This window comes from Etheostoma spectabile, unplaced genomic scaffold (assembly GCF_008692095.1).
Source record: "Etheostoma spectabile isolate EspeVRDwgs_2016 unplaced genomic scaffold, UIUC_Espe_1.0 scaffold00001077, whole genome shotgun sequence".
Taxonomy (NCBI): domain Eukaryota; kingdom Metazoa; phylum Chordata; class Actinopteri; order Perciformes; family Percidae; genus Etheostoma; species Etheostoma spectabile.
Window position 1 is genome coordinate 17,755 of NW_022602686.1, and position 16,474 is coordinate 34,228.

The window sequence follows — 16,474 nt, forward strand, 5'->3', positions numbered from 1 at the left end:
TGGGACGGTGCCTAAGGAGTGGCAGACCGGGGTGGTGGTTCCCCTCTTCAAAAGGGGGACCAGAGGGTGTGTGCCAATTACAGGGGTATCACACTTCTCAGCCTCCCTGGTAAAGTCTACTCCAAGGTGCTGGAAAGGAGGGTTCGGCCGATAGTCGAACCTCGGATTGAAGAGGAACAATGCGGATTCCGTCCTGGTCGTGGAACAACGGACCAGATCTTTACTCTCGCAAGGATCCTGGAGGGGGCCTGGGAGTATGCCCAACCAGTCTACATGTGTTTGTGGATCTGGAGAAGGTGTATGACCGGGTCCCCCGGGAGAAATTGTGGGAGGTGCTGCGGGAATATGGGGTGAGGGGGTCCCTTCTTAGGGCCATCCAATCTCTGTATGACCAAAGCGAGAGCTGTGTCCGGGTTCTCGGCAGTAAGTCGGACTCGTTCCAGGTGAGGGTTGGCCTCCGCCAGGGCTGCGCTTTGTCACCAATCCTGTTTGTAATATTTATGGACAGGATATCGAGGCGTAGTCGGGGCGGGGAGGGGTTGCAGTTCGGTGGGCTCGGGATCTCATCGCTGCTTTTTGCAGATGATGTGGTCCTGATGGCATCATCGGTCTGTGACCTTCAGCACTCACTGGATCGGTTCGCAGCCGAGTGTGAAGCGGCTGGGATGAGGATCAGCACCTCTAAATCTGAGGCCATGGTTCTCAGCAGGAACCGATGGAGTGCTTTCTTCGGGTGGGGAGTGAGTCCTTACCCCAAGTGAAGGAGTTTAAGTACCTTGGGGTCTTGTTCGCGAGTGAGGGGACTATGGAGCGTGAGATTGGTCGGAGAATCGGAGCAGCCGGTGCGGTATTACATTCCATTTATCGCACCGTTGTGACGAAAAGAGAGCTGAGCCAGAAGGCAAAGCTCTCGATCTACCGGGCAATTTTCGTTCCTACCCTCACCTATGGTCATGAAGGCTGGGTCATGACCGAAAGAACGAGATCCAGGGTACAAGCGGCCGAAATGGGTTTCCTCAGGAGGGTGGCTGGCGTCTCCCTTAGAGATAGGGTGAGAAGCTCAGTCATCCGAGAGGAGCTCGGAGTAGAGCCACTGCTCCTTCGCGTCGAAAGGAGCCAGTTGAGGTGGTTCGGGCATCTGGTAAGGATGCCTCCTGGGCGCCTCCCTAGGGAGGTGTTCCAGGCACGTCCAGCTGGGAGGAGGCCTCGGGGAAGACCCAGGACTAGGTGGAGAGATTATATCTCCAACCTGGCCTGGGAACGCCTCGGGATCCCCCAGTCGGAGCTGGTTGATGTGGCTCGGGAAAGGGAAGTTTGGGGTCCCCTACTGGAGCTGCTGCCCCCGCGACCCGATACCGGATAAGCGGATGAAGATGGATGGATGGATGGATAATCGTTATTAGTTTACCATTAAGACTGCTTGCAGCTGCAATATTCTCTCACCCCGGCAGTTTACAATGATAGAAGCCAAGAGACCCATCAACACATCAACTGCCGTTTATGTAGGTGTGGTGGTTATAATGGTCCTTTATTACAATCCGCAGTGGTTGCTTAGCATATTGTTCAATCTTTACAAAACATTAAAATTAAAAGAGAAGCTATGGTAAGCCATGCTATGTCATGATCAGTGAAATGAAATCCTGTCTACCTACCTCAGTAAGTGATGCATGTTCATACTAAAGCAACACGCTTATTTTTCCATATGGTGTAATCTACAGAATTGTATGCATGTGTGTGTGAGTGGGTTTAATCAGCAGAAAGAGCTGGATATGAATTCAGTAATCAGAAAACAGTCCCAAATCCTTCATTGCAATTGGTTATGACTGCTAGACAAGGGTAAGTGACAAACAGGCCGGCAGAGGTATTTTTAGCGGCTCCTAACCACATACCAACACAAAAGTACAAGGGGAGGGGGCTGGATTAAACAAGGCTTGTGGTCTCTCCTGACTTCATCTGATTACATTATGTAAAACAGCACATCCTGAGTTCAAAGACCACAGAATCAATAGTGCCAACAACTCAGGAATGACTAATGGAAAGCGCTATAACCAAGACATTAATGTTACCATGTGGCCAAACACCAACTCACCTTCTGTAGACTTGTGGGATTCAGCTGGGTTTTGTCTATAATCTTTACCGCCACCTGGAGAGAGAAAGACAGGAAGAAAAAGACAGAAGATTAAAAGAAGAGAAAAATAGATAGAGAGAGGGGGATATAGAGATAAAAGATAACCAAGATGTCAAAACTAATTCTAGTTTTGTATTTGTGTTTTGGTTGTACAGTGAAAGCCTGTGTTGAAATGAACTATCCTCATTATTTCACTATTCTGCTGTGAGGCAACTTTGTCAAAACATGTCACAGCTGAATCGGTTCATCTGTAAATACCTCAAAGTTTATGTATTCAGTTAAAAATCTGAAGAGTTGAAGCTTTGATTGGCAGAGATAAAAACAGATGTATTTGTTGATGATATAAAACTCATTTCACATAGAATAACTTACATTAAGTATAAATGCATCCACAGAGTTTGTCCAACTGCCCGTGTGGCTGCTAGGCCAGTTAGTTAGTATATGACTCTGCAGGTTGGTGATCTACTGTTTGCTTGGCAGGTCTTGCCAGGCAGCAGTCTGAACAATCCATCTCAATAATCACCCCAAAGTGCACACTGAAACAGACCTGCTTCCTCACTTTCTGAGAGCTCAGCAGCTTTCACAAAGCAACTAGCTTAGAGCACTGCAGACTCACCACAAGCTCATAATGCTGATATGTGATTGGGTGGTGATGATGCAGTCAGTGGATATGACACATGCTTTTGGTGTGGGAGATCTGGGCTCAATTCTTACTGCAATACATCAACCAATGTGTCCCTGAGCAAGACACTTAACCCATAGTTGCTCCGGAGGCGTACAACCTCTGACATATATGTAGCAGTTGTAAGCCGGTTTAGATAAAAGCGTCAGCCGAACGGCATGTAATGTAATGATTGACAAAGCAGTTTTATAATGTAATTACACTGAAAAAAATACATGTGTCCCTTTGTTGTTGCAGAAAAATCATTCAACATTAATTATAGTTTTGGTTACACATACTTATGAATGACTGAACAAATATGAAGGTCACTAGTTTGTGGTTGAACAAAAAGGCAACTACCACAAGATTTTTTTTTCAGCTGTGCTAAAGAGAGCGGAGGCTCTAAGGAAGGCCAACCACGTGGTTGGTTCAAACCATTTCAGAGCTGCATGGCCTCTATGGGCCTCAATGGGGTCCTGTGTTCTGGTCTAGTGGTCAAACCAGCTCACTTCATTAAAATTATCAGACATTGTTTCGCAAGAGACTTACATCTGCTTTGGTCACAGAGACTTCGCTCTGCTGGCGTCGGTCTTTAATTTTAGCGGCAGCTGGTTTGACCACGGAGATACGAGTGATGAACGGCAAGCTTGACCGCAGTCTCATTTGGTGATAAAACATTGCAAACTGCTACAGCTTGCTGCTCTGCTTCATTACAGATGGCTAAACACACTTGACTACAGGAGACATTAGCTCAGACTTGCGAAGTATGTGTAGTTGGTGCGGTTTGAGTACGGATCACATTCTCACCACAAACAAACCGCTCCAGAGTTCAATTGAAAGGGTACCAAAACACCTCTTCAAGCACTTGTTTGGTCCACTTTTGGTGCGCAGCAGAGTTTGATTGCCGCGTTCTCACCAGCCCAAATGAATCGCACCAGCGGGGAAAACAAACTCTAGTTTGAGTCAACCGAACTAAGGCTGTCGATGTGAAAACGCCTTCAACTGTGTCCTTACAGATCATTCAACTGTCGGTTGTAGTGTTTTTTAATGCCAGTAGAAATAAACCCAGACCAAGTGTTTTACAGTAATGCAGTTCCAATGAAATAGTCTACAAACAATTATTTTTCCCATGTTTTTAGTTTGGTTATATACTCAAACACACCAGCAGGCTTACAAAATGTTCTTGATTTTTTAGTGTGGTGTTGATGTGATTAGACACTGTTGTTCGCTATTATACCCACAACTGAAAAGAAGGAGCAATGCATGGCTAATAACAGAGTTTACTGCCATGCTAGTAGCACTGTACTTATGCACAGCAGTGCTTTGAGCTAAATGCTAACATGCATCCATATGACAGTGACGATGCTAAGGTAGTACTGCTAGTGTGGCTATGTGCCTGTATAGTTTTCTTGTAAACAAACAGTTATGCTTACATTCAGTGTTACCAAAGCCCATCTTTCCCTTTTCACTCCCTATATAGCCCCGTTATACAGAATTTGGTTGCAGTTCCGCCAGAGTTCCACTGGGGTGATCGCAGGCAAGTGTAAAATGAATGGACTCTATGGAGAAAGACGGCTAAATTTGTCTCTTTCGCCCGAGTGTCATTCTATCTCAGCTCTAATTACTTAACTTAGCAAATTTAAATCAGATTATAGGTTGAAAGTTGCATGAAGAAGTACTTATGTTCTTCTGATTTCTTACAGGTTGAGTCGTTGTTGCCCGCTAGCATTCTGCTAATGAATGATGATTGGTCAGACTAATTACGACCAGAGATCCCACTTGATGGCACCCAAAGCGGAACCAGAATGTCAGAGTGAATATTTCAGCATGGTCTTTAAAACATTAGCAAACCTCTTTCCAGCACGTGTGTAGACAGGGAGAGCAGCCTGTCAGCTGTGTTGTCAATGCCTCGAGAGAAAAAAGGAAGTGACTCAGATGTTGCTGTAAAGCAGTATCTCTGGCCATACAATGTGTATGATGTCATTGAGATTTTGTTTTTTACTCACTGGTGTGTATACTTATCTCAAACAAATGTTTTCAATGCATTTCCCTATTATAAAAACAATTGCACAGTCAATTTTTTTGTTTTTATTTTAAATCCAGCATTTCTTTTGCATCCATGTCTACTAGCTAGCAGTTTTCTTCTCCCTACCTTTGCTGGCACATTATAGTATGTCATGGTATCGCCGACTTTTGACCAGTGTGAAACCATTAGAAGGACTGTGTATCGTGTCATGCATAAACATATGCGTCCCATGTAAGTCACTTAGAGAAAAAAAACAAAAACTCCACAGGGGAGCTTCAAACTGCCTGAACCCCATTGCCAATTAGTACTATATACATACTGGGCCCTATCTTGCACCCGGCGTAGCGTGTTTCAAAGCCCGACGCAAGGGTCTTTGCTGTTTTAAGACCGACGCGGTTGTTAATTTCCCGTCCAGCGCCCACGTCGTTTACGTGGGAAATGCACCTGCGTCCATCTTTGCGCCCATGGCCCAGGGAGGTGTTTCAGGTGAATTCTAAGCAAATTGCTATCCTGCAGAAGCAGAAAGTGATCGCGCCATTGACCAACAAAAACCTGGTCTAAAGTCAGTAACGCAGCATTTCATTGTTATTTTAACAGCACATTGGTAAAATGTGCATAGGCATGTGCACAGCGTGTGCACACTGTGGTTGTTACACACACATGCAAAAGATTAAAAAAAAAAATATTACAATGCAAATATGCCATCATAACAGCAATGCGCCTGGCTTTTAAAGGGAATGGGAGATGACACCGATTGGTTTATTGCATGTTACGCCCAAAACACACCTATGATTAATGAAGATACTAAGTAAAACCTTTTTGAACCATCCGCCTGGTGCATGGATCCTTTTTTCCGCCGTCAAACTAGCAAAAGTGAATTTGGACATGCCCTTAACACACCTGTGCCATGCACTTCACGCCATACACTTAGATCTGTAAAATAGGGCCCATCATGTAATTAATACAGATTACATAATTTTATAGTAAAAGTATAATGTATGGGATGAGAAAGTGCAGCTAAACAACCTAGATAAGGTGCCACAGCAGCCTAGTGATCAAAGATGTTGTTAGTATAAAACATTCAGTATATAGCTTATGCATACTTCTGTAAACTTGACATAGATCTATACACATTGTTAAACATTTTTTCAAGGATCTATTAGTTTTTTCCAAGCTACTAGGAGTCACTGTACCACTGATTGCTGCATGTTCTCTCTTTTTCAATAGTTAGCCGGGCCTCCATCTCTAAAATGTGTAGCATTGTGAAACTCCAGACTTGACTAAACTCATTTTGTCTTTTGTCATCCTGTATGTTTTATAATGTTCAATACTATTCTGACACAGAGATTGCAATCCTGACCTCTGTCCTCTTTTTAGAAGGGAGGCAGGGGAGAAATTGCCTTAGGAGATTAATCACACCATGAAAGCCTTAATTACAATTTTTCATCTCAGCATTACTGTGACTCTGGCATTATGAAAGCTTAATAAGCATGCTTCAGTGGATACAGGCTCTAATCCCAAGCAGCCAGGGGAAAACCAGGAAGCAAATGCTGAGTCACAGTGGAGAAAATGCAGATTATTTAGGCCGAGCAGGGTTTCCCTGAGACATTACAAGTTGCATTTGATTTCAGCCCAACTTAAAACTCCATAATGACAGCAATGCGGTGGCAGTAAAAGGAAAAACGTCTAGCAAGGAGAAGAGAGAGCGGAGTAAAAGACTGCAGAAAGGCTCGCTGTGTGTGGACACGCAGTACGCAGGTGGTGTCTATTTGTAGCCTGTCTTAGGTGGGCAGGTGCACAGACAGACCTCACTCCCCTCCTCTCTGCTTCCTCCTGTCATGAACAAAACTCAGGTGGAGGCATGCGTGTGTTGACGTATGCCTGCAGATGTCTGAGCGGTCATCGTGTGTCACTCTACTGTTATAACTTCCACTTTTCTCTTTGCATTAGTAAGAGGTATTTATTACATATCCTCTACTCTACACTATACCAATAGTTACCTTTTTGTTTCTCAGATTGAGAAATTTGATGAACAAGCGGATGGCATCACATTATATGCCGGTGTCTGTTATGGGTGCATACTATATCGACTAAATATCGTCATCGCAATATCACATCGTCAATGGCAAATCAGAGAAGCAAAAGAAAAGTTGTGTCCCGTTCTCTATATTTCATACTGTACAACCAGTGAAACATGTCCTGTTCTGTAGACATGGTCCTTATTTATATCTTCATGTTATACCAGTCCAGTATGACTGTCAATTGAAATAAACCTTGTGTTGTAAGAAAACTTGTTTAATTTGTTACAAATCTATTTTGATGCGTTTTTCCATAACTTTTGTAATTTTACATGTTTAAAAATATTAAACTTAATATTGTTATTGCTATATTCATAATAAATATCGCAATATCACATTTTGTCAATATTGTGCAACCCTAGTGTCTGTGTGCAAGTGTGTTTTCCATCTAATGGATTTGAGGGTGAATAATTCAGTTCCATGGTGACAGAAGGGCAACGTGCATCCCTGTTAATTATTTAGCACGTTCGTAACACACGGCCCATATGCTCTTCATCGTATGCAGGTCTTGTGATCACGCACGCCTTTCAAACACGTACAAGTGAATATTCAGCTAGAGGACACCGAGGGTAAACTTAGTCATAACATCTGAGTGCGCTGAAGAGCTTTACATGTTTCTCTACACTTTTATTTCCCCCTGAGCTCTTTTTACACAACCACAGTGTCATGATCTCGGAGCGCTAAAGGGAACTTTGTAACAAAGTATAAGGTTGTATCTCAGAAAGGCATTATTGTTGCTAGAATATAAGAATGTGCACAATTTTTTTATTGTCAAATGTATTTATGAGCAAGTATTGTGCATACTCCATCAATATACACACAAACTACCTCTGAATATAGAGTCTTATAACTACCCATACAAAATATGTTCCAGCATTCTTTACACTACCATACAGTCTATAGAGAACCCTGCAAATACAGTAAACCTGCATATACAATAGATAATTTATGAATGTGTATTTTTGTCTACTCTGTGGATACAAAATCAATTTGCGTATGAGTTTTTTTCTTATTCCGATTGAGGGTTTAAAAATAGAGGATGTCATACAGATTTTCAAGTCCTCTTGTGATTTTTGAGCTCTAAAAATAAAATTGACTTGACTAGATTAGAACTTTTTTATGTCACTAGTTTTCATACCACCCTGCCACATAACATCAGTATGTTAATTTTTGCTTGTCTCTGTTAAGTTTTGTTGTCTTTGTTTAGCTGTTTATCTCTATTTGGTTCTTCAGTACATTTGTTCTTTGTACTGCGTGTGAGTGTATGAAGGCAAGGCAAGGCAGCATTATTTGTAACAGCAACAGGACAATTCAAAGTGATTTACATAAAACATTAAAGAGCAGTTAAAAAAACAAATTAAACATGAAAATAAAAGTAATAGTGCAGTATAAGAAATTAACAATCATTTAACGAAAAGCAGCATCAAAAAGAAAGGTTTTCAGCCTTGATTTAAACGTCCCATGACATGGTGCTCTTTGGATGCTTTTATATAGGCCTTAGTGGTCTCATAATACCATATCTGAAGTCTTTCCCAAAATTCAGCCTTGGTGCAGAATTACAGCCACTAGAGCCAGTCCCACAATGAGCTTTCCTTAGTATGTGCCATTTCTGAGTCTGTAACTTTTAATGAGGAGAGAGTGGGGCAAGGTGATGGCTGGGGGTGTGGCCTTGACCAACTGCCAATGTTCTTGTTTGAAATCCATGATGTTTCTCTTTCATGGGTGGGCCTAATTCTCTGGGCGGGCAAAGCAGAGAAAGGGGAGGTAACCTTGCCACCTATGACCTCATAATTTCTAGCTACTGGACCATAGGCAGGCTGGGGAAACTCATATTAACTTTAAAAAACCTCACAATGAGAAATGTTCATGCCATGGGACCTTTAAAAGAACTGAGAGTTGCAGTGGATCTGCAGTTTTCTGCAAGTTTGTTCCATATGTGTGGAGCATAAAAACTGAACGTCATAGTGTAGCATCAAATCAAAAATGTATTTTGGCCCTAAAGACATCACCTTGAGTTTAAGGAAATTGTGAAATTAGATAGACCAAAAGTTTAATTGATCAATTGATTCAACAATCTACTGACTGACTGATAATAAAAATAATCGTTAGTGCTGCTACATAAACATAATAAAAAACTTTTTTCCACTGTTATGTATTACATCAGATAAAACTATTTGCATTTAAAACAAAAGCCTTGATTTTTTGGGGTAATAGTTGATTTAGACAGTATTCAAACATGATAAAGTCATGTCATTACAGTACAATTTCACGGAAAATAATAAATATGTAATAATTTCTTAACACCCCTAGTGAGTAGAACAGCAGGGCATATGGTAGAGGCAGTGTGTGTGTGTGTGTGTGTGTGTGTGTGTGTGTGTGTGTGTGTGTGTGTGTAAATCCTGTATTGTCACCCTCTTTGGCAGATAGAGGACAGGACACGCTGTAACCTACGTGTAGGAGTTATTAGTGCTGTTTTTGATGATTTTCACAGAGGTAAACTTTATTTTGTTTTAGCTGCAAGAAATATTGTTAGCTGCTGGTAAGAGATGGTTTTCTAGGCTCAAGCTCAGATAGCGTTGGTTTTAGTTGGTTATGTTCTTTCCACCTGTTCTCTCTTTCACTCTGATCCATGTCTTTGCATTCTGATGAACCAGCAAGGGCACTCAGGCACACAAAACAACGCCTGACCTTCTCCGCAAACAGTGGGCAGCATACCCAATATGCCTGTTTAACATTAGCATTAAATGACGCAGGATGGATCAAACTGTTACTGCTTTGACCTGAGAGAATATTCCTGGCCTCCGTACTCTGATATAACCAAATAAACTCAAGAGGATTAAATGATGCCAGTGGCTAATAAACAGACATTAGAAAATATCTGAGGTGGATCAGAGCTGAGCACTGTGGGTCCTGCTGAGTGAAAGACAGTGAGCAGATCACAGGTCACTGTTTTCTCCTTGAGGAAACAGGAGCTTTAATTACCGACACACCAAAGCAGGATGTCTATCACTCTGACAGGTCAGCAGTGTGTGTGTGTGTGTGTGTGTGTGTGTGTGTGTGTGTGTGTGTGGACTATAAGAGAGAGCTTGACAGGAAAACGTTAATTCTCCTGAGAGTCAGAAAAGGCAGAAAACAAGGTTTAACAAATTACCTGTTCAAGCAAAATCTTTCTGTGAAAGAGTTGATGAAGCAAATAACTATGGCACCATCATAGTGGGAGGGATCGTGGTCAGCCTGGTGGTATTTTCGTCACCGTTTTGTTTTGTACTGTTACTTCTTTTGCTTTGTCCGGTTTTATTGTTTTTTTTTTCTTTTTGACCTTTAAAAAAAAGACTCAGAATGTACAGCTAAACTGTATGGTGATTCATATAATATATAGTAAATTACTAAATATGGCACCATCTTTTTGTTACATTTTGGTTTCTCTGGTGAATGCATACAATTGTAACTCAAATGAGAAATGAGCAGAGGAAGGTTTACTTTACGTACACTTTAGATCTCCTCAATTTTTTTACCAGTGTTGAAAAGATTAGTTAATTACTCATTCTTTAGGCAAAAGTGCTAAAAACAAATCACCATCTTCTCAAATGTTGATTGATTGTTTTATTAGTCTTATTTTTTGGTAATTTCAATGTCTTTGGGTTTTAGACTCTTGGTCAGCTTAAACAAGTACTATGTCAACTTGGGATCTGGGATGTTGTGATGGACATGTATGACTTTCTTTGGACAATTAATATCAATTAATTGAGTAAATAATCACCAGCTTATTACCCGGTAATGAAAGTAATAGTAAGCTGCAGCCCTAATTGTTAACATGTAGCAATAAAAGAGTGAAACTGAAAATTTATGGACAATTAAGTTATACCTAAATGATTTATAAAATGTTTAAAGTTGTCTTACCTCTCGTCCAGTCAGGACATGTCGTGCCAACTTCACCTTGGCAAAATTCCCCTTGCCAATGGTCTTGAGGAGGCGGTAATTGCCAATATGGGGGTGCTCCTCTGTGGAGGTAAAAGAGTTGCGGCATCGCGGCAGGCTGTGGCGACTCGCAGACTTTGTCGGCGGGACTGGGGGTTCTACAAAGCCGTCCACTGACGAATGCTGCAGGAAAGCCACACATGTCAAGATTAGCAACATCCTCATTCCCTGACTGGAACTTTTTTATAGAAATTCATACAGACACTAATACTACAAGTCCCTGAACTTCTCAGGCTTTTTGACACACATATCCCTTCCTCTTGCTACATTGGCTGCACACATACAAACAATGCAGCAGAGTGCTGCAGTGGAGGTTTGTGTGTGCCGAAGGTGGGATATTTGATGTGCAAACAGGGAATAACCCATTAACCTAGACCCAGATTCAAGGAGCTGATCATATGTATGTTCTACATGTGCATGTGTTCTACATGTGCAGCTACATTTACATTCAGACACAGACAGTAGTACCCTGCATGCAAGCCCAAAGAGGAACTGTGTGGGAAAGAGTCAGTTTCCCTCCTCTCCCTCTGACACCTTAACCTCAAAAAGAGCTTATCAGCCACAAAACAAGATTCAATGACAAAAGAAAGTAAACTCTTAAAGTAAACTAAGTGCCTTTGAGAATACGTGCAGTACAGAGACAAGAGTTATAACAATATTAGTGGCTTCATGGCCAAACCGATAACAACAAGTGTCCCTGTGATATGGCATGTGAAGGTGAATTAGAAACAGCTTGTACTGCACTATACAGCACTGGCACAGGCTATGCGCGGTCTCTGCTAGTCTGTTGTTTCCTCTCCTCCATGACAGCTGCTGATGTCAGTCCAGGTCAGAGATCCCATGATCCTCTCCTCCTGAGCACCACACCAGCCAGAGAATAAAGCCTTGGTCTGGTTACCCAGGCTCCCTGCTCCCGTTTCATCTGGGAAATGCTACACCCTGCAGGGTGCGCATCATCTTAGCTAGCATACATCCTGACAGAGGGAGAAGTACACTGCAGGATTCAAACACTCCCCAACGTGTGTGTGTGTGTGTGTGTGTGTGTGTGTGTGTGTGTGTAAGGCAAGGAGAAATTTGATGAGATGCCTGTCAAAGTCAAGATCCTTGTTTCTGATGCACCAAAATCCTCTCTTACATCTCCATTGGGCAGAGAAATCTGTGTAGCTTGCACAGCCTTTATTTGTAAGTATATCCACACTAAAGGGACTTTACTTGTTTCCATCAACTTCCAATCAGATCTGTCATATGACCAGTTTTTCCTTCAGGCACACACACATACACACAAACACACACTTGGCCTGGCTCCAAACTCTGTAAATTAACTGAGGGGCATCTGGACAGTCAGGTGATTTGGAACACTTCATTAATGCACAAAGTTTGTTTCACTCGCCCATCCATTTACTCCCAGCCACTGACAGTAGGTCTTCAGAGACGTATTGAAAAATAACCTGAGCAGACACATACACATACCAGCCAAGAAAGAGATTCTTCTATTTTGCTGCACTTAGAGCCACTTGTCTCTCTGAGTAATAAGCTGTTATGCAATGCAGTTCAGCTCCTAGTGGGCCTGGGGCTGCATGATAGAGTTGAACAGAGGCAGGCTAGGCTGGCTGGCTACTGCCAGTGCTGCTAAGGCTGTGGTTTAATAGCCGCCTAGCAGTCAATATCTATACTATGTCTAGGAGACCTAAAGCAGCATTAGACAAATACATTAGCACTGATGCATTCGTGAATACCAGCAGAGAATGACCAGAGAGCTGGTATTAACTTTAGGGTTTAAATAACTTTGGAAATGCATTTTCAATTTAACTGTTGTCAGCTGAAGAGGAATTATCAAGATACGTGCACTATTAAATGGAAAGACAAAATAAAGTCGTATTTTTATATCTGGGAGTAACCTTTAAAGTCGGTTTCCAGCTGTTACACAGCAACACAATATAGGCCTAAATCAAGGAGGCTTTAGACTGTGTCTTGTTTCCGGGGGGAAGAATCAGACAAACCTAGATATGTCAGAGCCTGTCAGCATACATACAGCAGTCATTAATTGGACATATCTCAAAAGATTTGTATTATTATGCTGTTCTTTGTGAGCACGTGAGTGTATACGCGCGCGAGCAGCGGGGTGGCAGTCTACGAACATTCCTTCACACTGTGATGAGACATCTCCAGCCGTTTAAGCATTTCTTTAGCCTTATAATACGGTATCAGTGTCGTGGTGCTGCCCAGCAGAATGGTGATAACCCGCTCCCTCCTCTTCAGCACTGAACGTGCAGTTACAACAGAGCCCAATAGGTGATGGATGTAACATTGCGATGCTAGCGTTGCCATTGAAAAGTAGGGCAACATCCTCCCCCACCCTCCCTAATATTGACGTTGTGGACTACAAAATACCCCAGTTGCACAACTGTGGAAACACCATTTCCTCACAGGCCACAAAAACGTTTCCTTTCTCAACATTTAACATTCAAGCTATCATTAAAGCCAGCATACTGACGCAGTGCGTTGTTTAGGCTAGCCGTATTGTGTACAGAAACTGGGGCAGACACAACCAAACTGCACCTCAATTCTAGGTTATTGACGGCTACCGTTGCGTGCTTATATTCCCGTCAGATAGGAACAGAAGAAAAAAGCCGGAGTGCTTATTGGTCAAATCGCTCTGCAACACTAGCTCAAAAAGCTCTGCCATAAACCTGCACCGACCAGTGCGCAAAATAGCCAGGTCACTTTTATTCCGTTCCCACGTCCGGTAAAACACCGGCGTCTCTGGATAACAGCACTTACATTCTCGGTGTCACGCTCGTTCACCGTGGGTAATGGCGTTCTGGTCGACATCTTGTGTGCTTCGCAGGCCGCTCAGCGATGCAGCGGGCTGGGCAGAGCAGCAGACACGGCGCGGTCCGTCGGGGAGAGCGGTGCCTCTGTCCCACTCTACATCCCCTGTAAACGCCGCAAACAGCGGCCTTTTACCTAAGCATAGCGCGCACAGGGCCCAGCCGACACGCCAGATTGTCTTACTCTTATTGGCTTTGTGCACTTTCCCGCAGGTAGGCTAGTGGCAGACAGAAAAGGAGAAAAAAAGAGAATGAGAGAGAGAGGGAGAGGAGGGGGGAGGGGGGTAGGCTAGCAGGAAGATGCGTCGGTAGCGGACGGGTCTGCGCAGCGCATCTCAAACCTCCCAACAGGAAGGATGGAGGGATCTCTCTCTCTCTCTCTCTCTCTCTCTCTCTCTCTCTCTAATACACACACTCTCCCTTTGTCTCCTCTTTAAAGCTCATTATTCAAGTCACAAGATAACAGTTAATCACAGTTAGAACAGTGCCCGTCAGATTTAGGCCACATCTAACTGTAGGGCGTGCACAGCCTGCCAGACCTGAGGAAATATTTTATCATGCAAGAAATTAAGGATATATTGGTGGTTTTGTAGTATGACTGAATAAAAGGTTCCGTTTTGTCTAAAAATGATAAATATATCTTACTGGATGTGTGATCTCTTTAGTTTAATCTTATGGATGGAAATATGGGTTAACAGCTCAGTGGGTTACTACTTCATGTGGTGCTTGAATATGACGATGAAGTGGTAAAGATCGTCCAGAGAGAGGCCTAGTTCAAGGGTGAGGCCTGTGTAACACTACAAACTGGACAGACTTTGCCATCTGTTGGACAATTACATCATTACACCTCTCATTGTTCCTCTAAATATGTTTGATAATTTAAAGTTATTTTTCTCTGAGTGAGCAGGGAACAGAATATGAGTGACTTTCTGCTACTAAGAGACATATTTTGTGTTTCTCATTCATAAATTCATTACCTGGGGTTTTGTGGGTGTGGTGATGATAAATGGCTTGTGCATGTGGGTGTGCATGTATAGTTTGTCCACTAGATGTCAGACTGAACCTGCAGTATGTTGCACATATGCAGTGTTTGACATGTGGGGCCCAAACAAATAATGCCAGAGCTCATATTTTTTTTGCATGAATTACCTTCAGCTTTATCCTCTGTCTCATAAGTCATGTATGCACTGACAAGTCATATTGTGGTGAAGAACATGCAGTGAAAAAGGATTGAAGGTCCATCACTCAGTCTCTTGTATGAGGTGCCACGTCTTCTTTGTCTCTTCAATATTGCTGTGGTATTCAGGCAGACATTTGTACCTTCCTAGGCGTTACATGACTGATGGTTTGTCTCACACAGAAGAGAGGCCACAACCAACAATGGACACAGCATGACATACCGTATCACAATAACTGATGGATATAGGACCTGAAAGCCACTGAGAACATTAGCTCTGTTATTGTGGTTTTGAGGAATCTGTAGTTTATTTTTTACCAACTACAAATTCAGCTCCACTACATCAGCTTAGAGAGACCACCACCCTCCTTCACAACAGGTTAGAATGCTCAGATAAAACTTAATTGAAAAGCATGTTTTATCTTCATCAATGTTTTGAAGGTGAGCTACTAGAACAATATGCAAAGAGATAACACTGGTTCAGCAAAACAAAAGGGGTCCAACACCGAATCTTGGCATGTAGATGGGCATTTTTGAAATTCTGCATTGGATCCCAGCATGGATCAGGTCCCAACATAGCATATCTTATCCTCTGTGAGCCTTAACAACTGGGACCGCCTAAATTATTCCAGTAAGACACATCCTCTTACAAGTAATAGTGAGATTTTTGTCTATTTTTCTCATATTTAGTTTAGATCAGTTTTTATGCAACAACAGAAATAAATTAAATTTTTGTGTTAATCAGACTTCACATGGAAAGGAAAATTCACTCTAAAAACAATCAATGCAACTGACTGCTTGTAGCTTGTATTGAGCCAAGGCTTTAGTGCTCTCGTCCTCAGTGCTAAAGCATTCACAGAATTTGTTCGTGCCTTGGATTTGCATTCTGTACCTGCGTTGCACTGCTGTGGAATGTAATGGGCACTGACACTGGTTTAATGAGTGCATGTACACCCAGGGCCAAATGCAATTACATGCTCTCACAGGCAATCATCAAAAAAGAGGCAGCTGTTAGCCGCCATTCATTGCGGATGGTCATGCAGTTAACTGTATTTGCAGGACAGGGGGTGAGAGGAAAGAGTAGATAGACAGAGAAAGAGGGGGTTGGAGGCTAAACTCATTATGAGACAGATAGTAGAGTAGCATCTGTCAGCATTGGCACTTTACCATGGCTCTTTTTGCCTGACTCAGTTTCACCAGTGAAAGTCAAGCCATGCTTTCCAGTCAGTAACAATGTTTGCACACATCCTGCAAAAGTGTGGGAAATACCATGAGAAGCCTCTTCAGGAAGGAAGATGTTTTGTAGAGTTTTGCATTCTCACATTTAGTCCCAGTTTGTGCCTCTCATGTATTACTATTACATTTGAGTACAGACCTAAGCGTCTGAAAAATTGTGATGTTGATGATGTTTGAGAAGATAGTTTAACCCTTACTGCTGTTCTGAAGGTTTTTGTCAAAATCATCAAGCACTCTTAAAGTCAACTAATGAAAAAAAATTTCGTCCACTGCACGATAACAAAAACTATACAATATTTCCTGTCCAGTTTATGGAACTGGCATACATCCTTGCCATTTCCATTGTGTTTGTGCAACAC

At 42.4% G+C, this 16,474-nt stretch overlaps 1 pseudogene; it reads right to left on the minus strand.

Moving 5' to 3' along the window:
• Window positions 1-14,027, minus strand: part of LOC116674821 (serine/threonine-protein kinase MARK1-like) — a 30,286-nt pseudogene extending 16,259 nt beyond the window's left edge.
• Window positions 14,028-16,474: the final 2,447 nt, after the last annotated feature.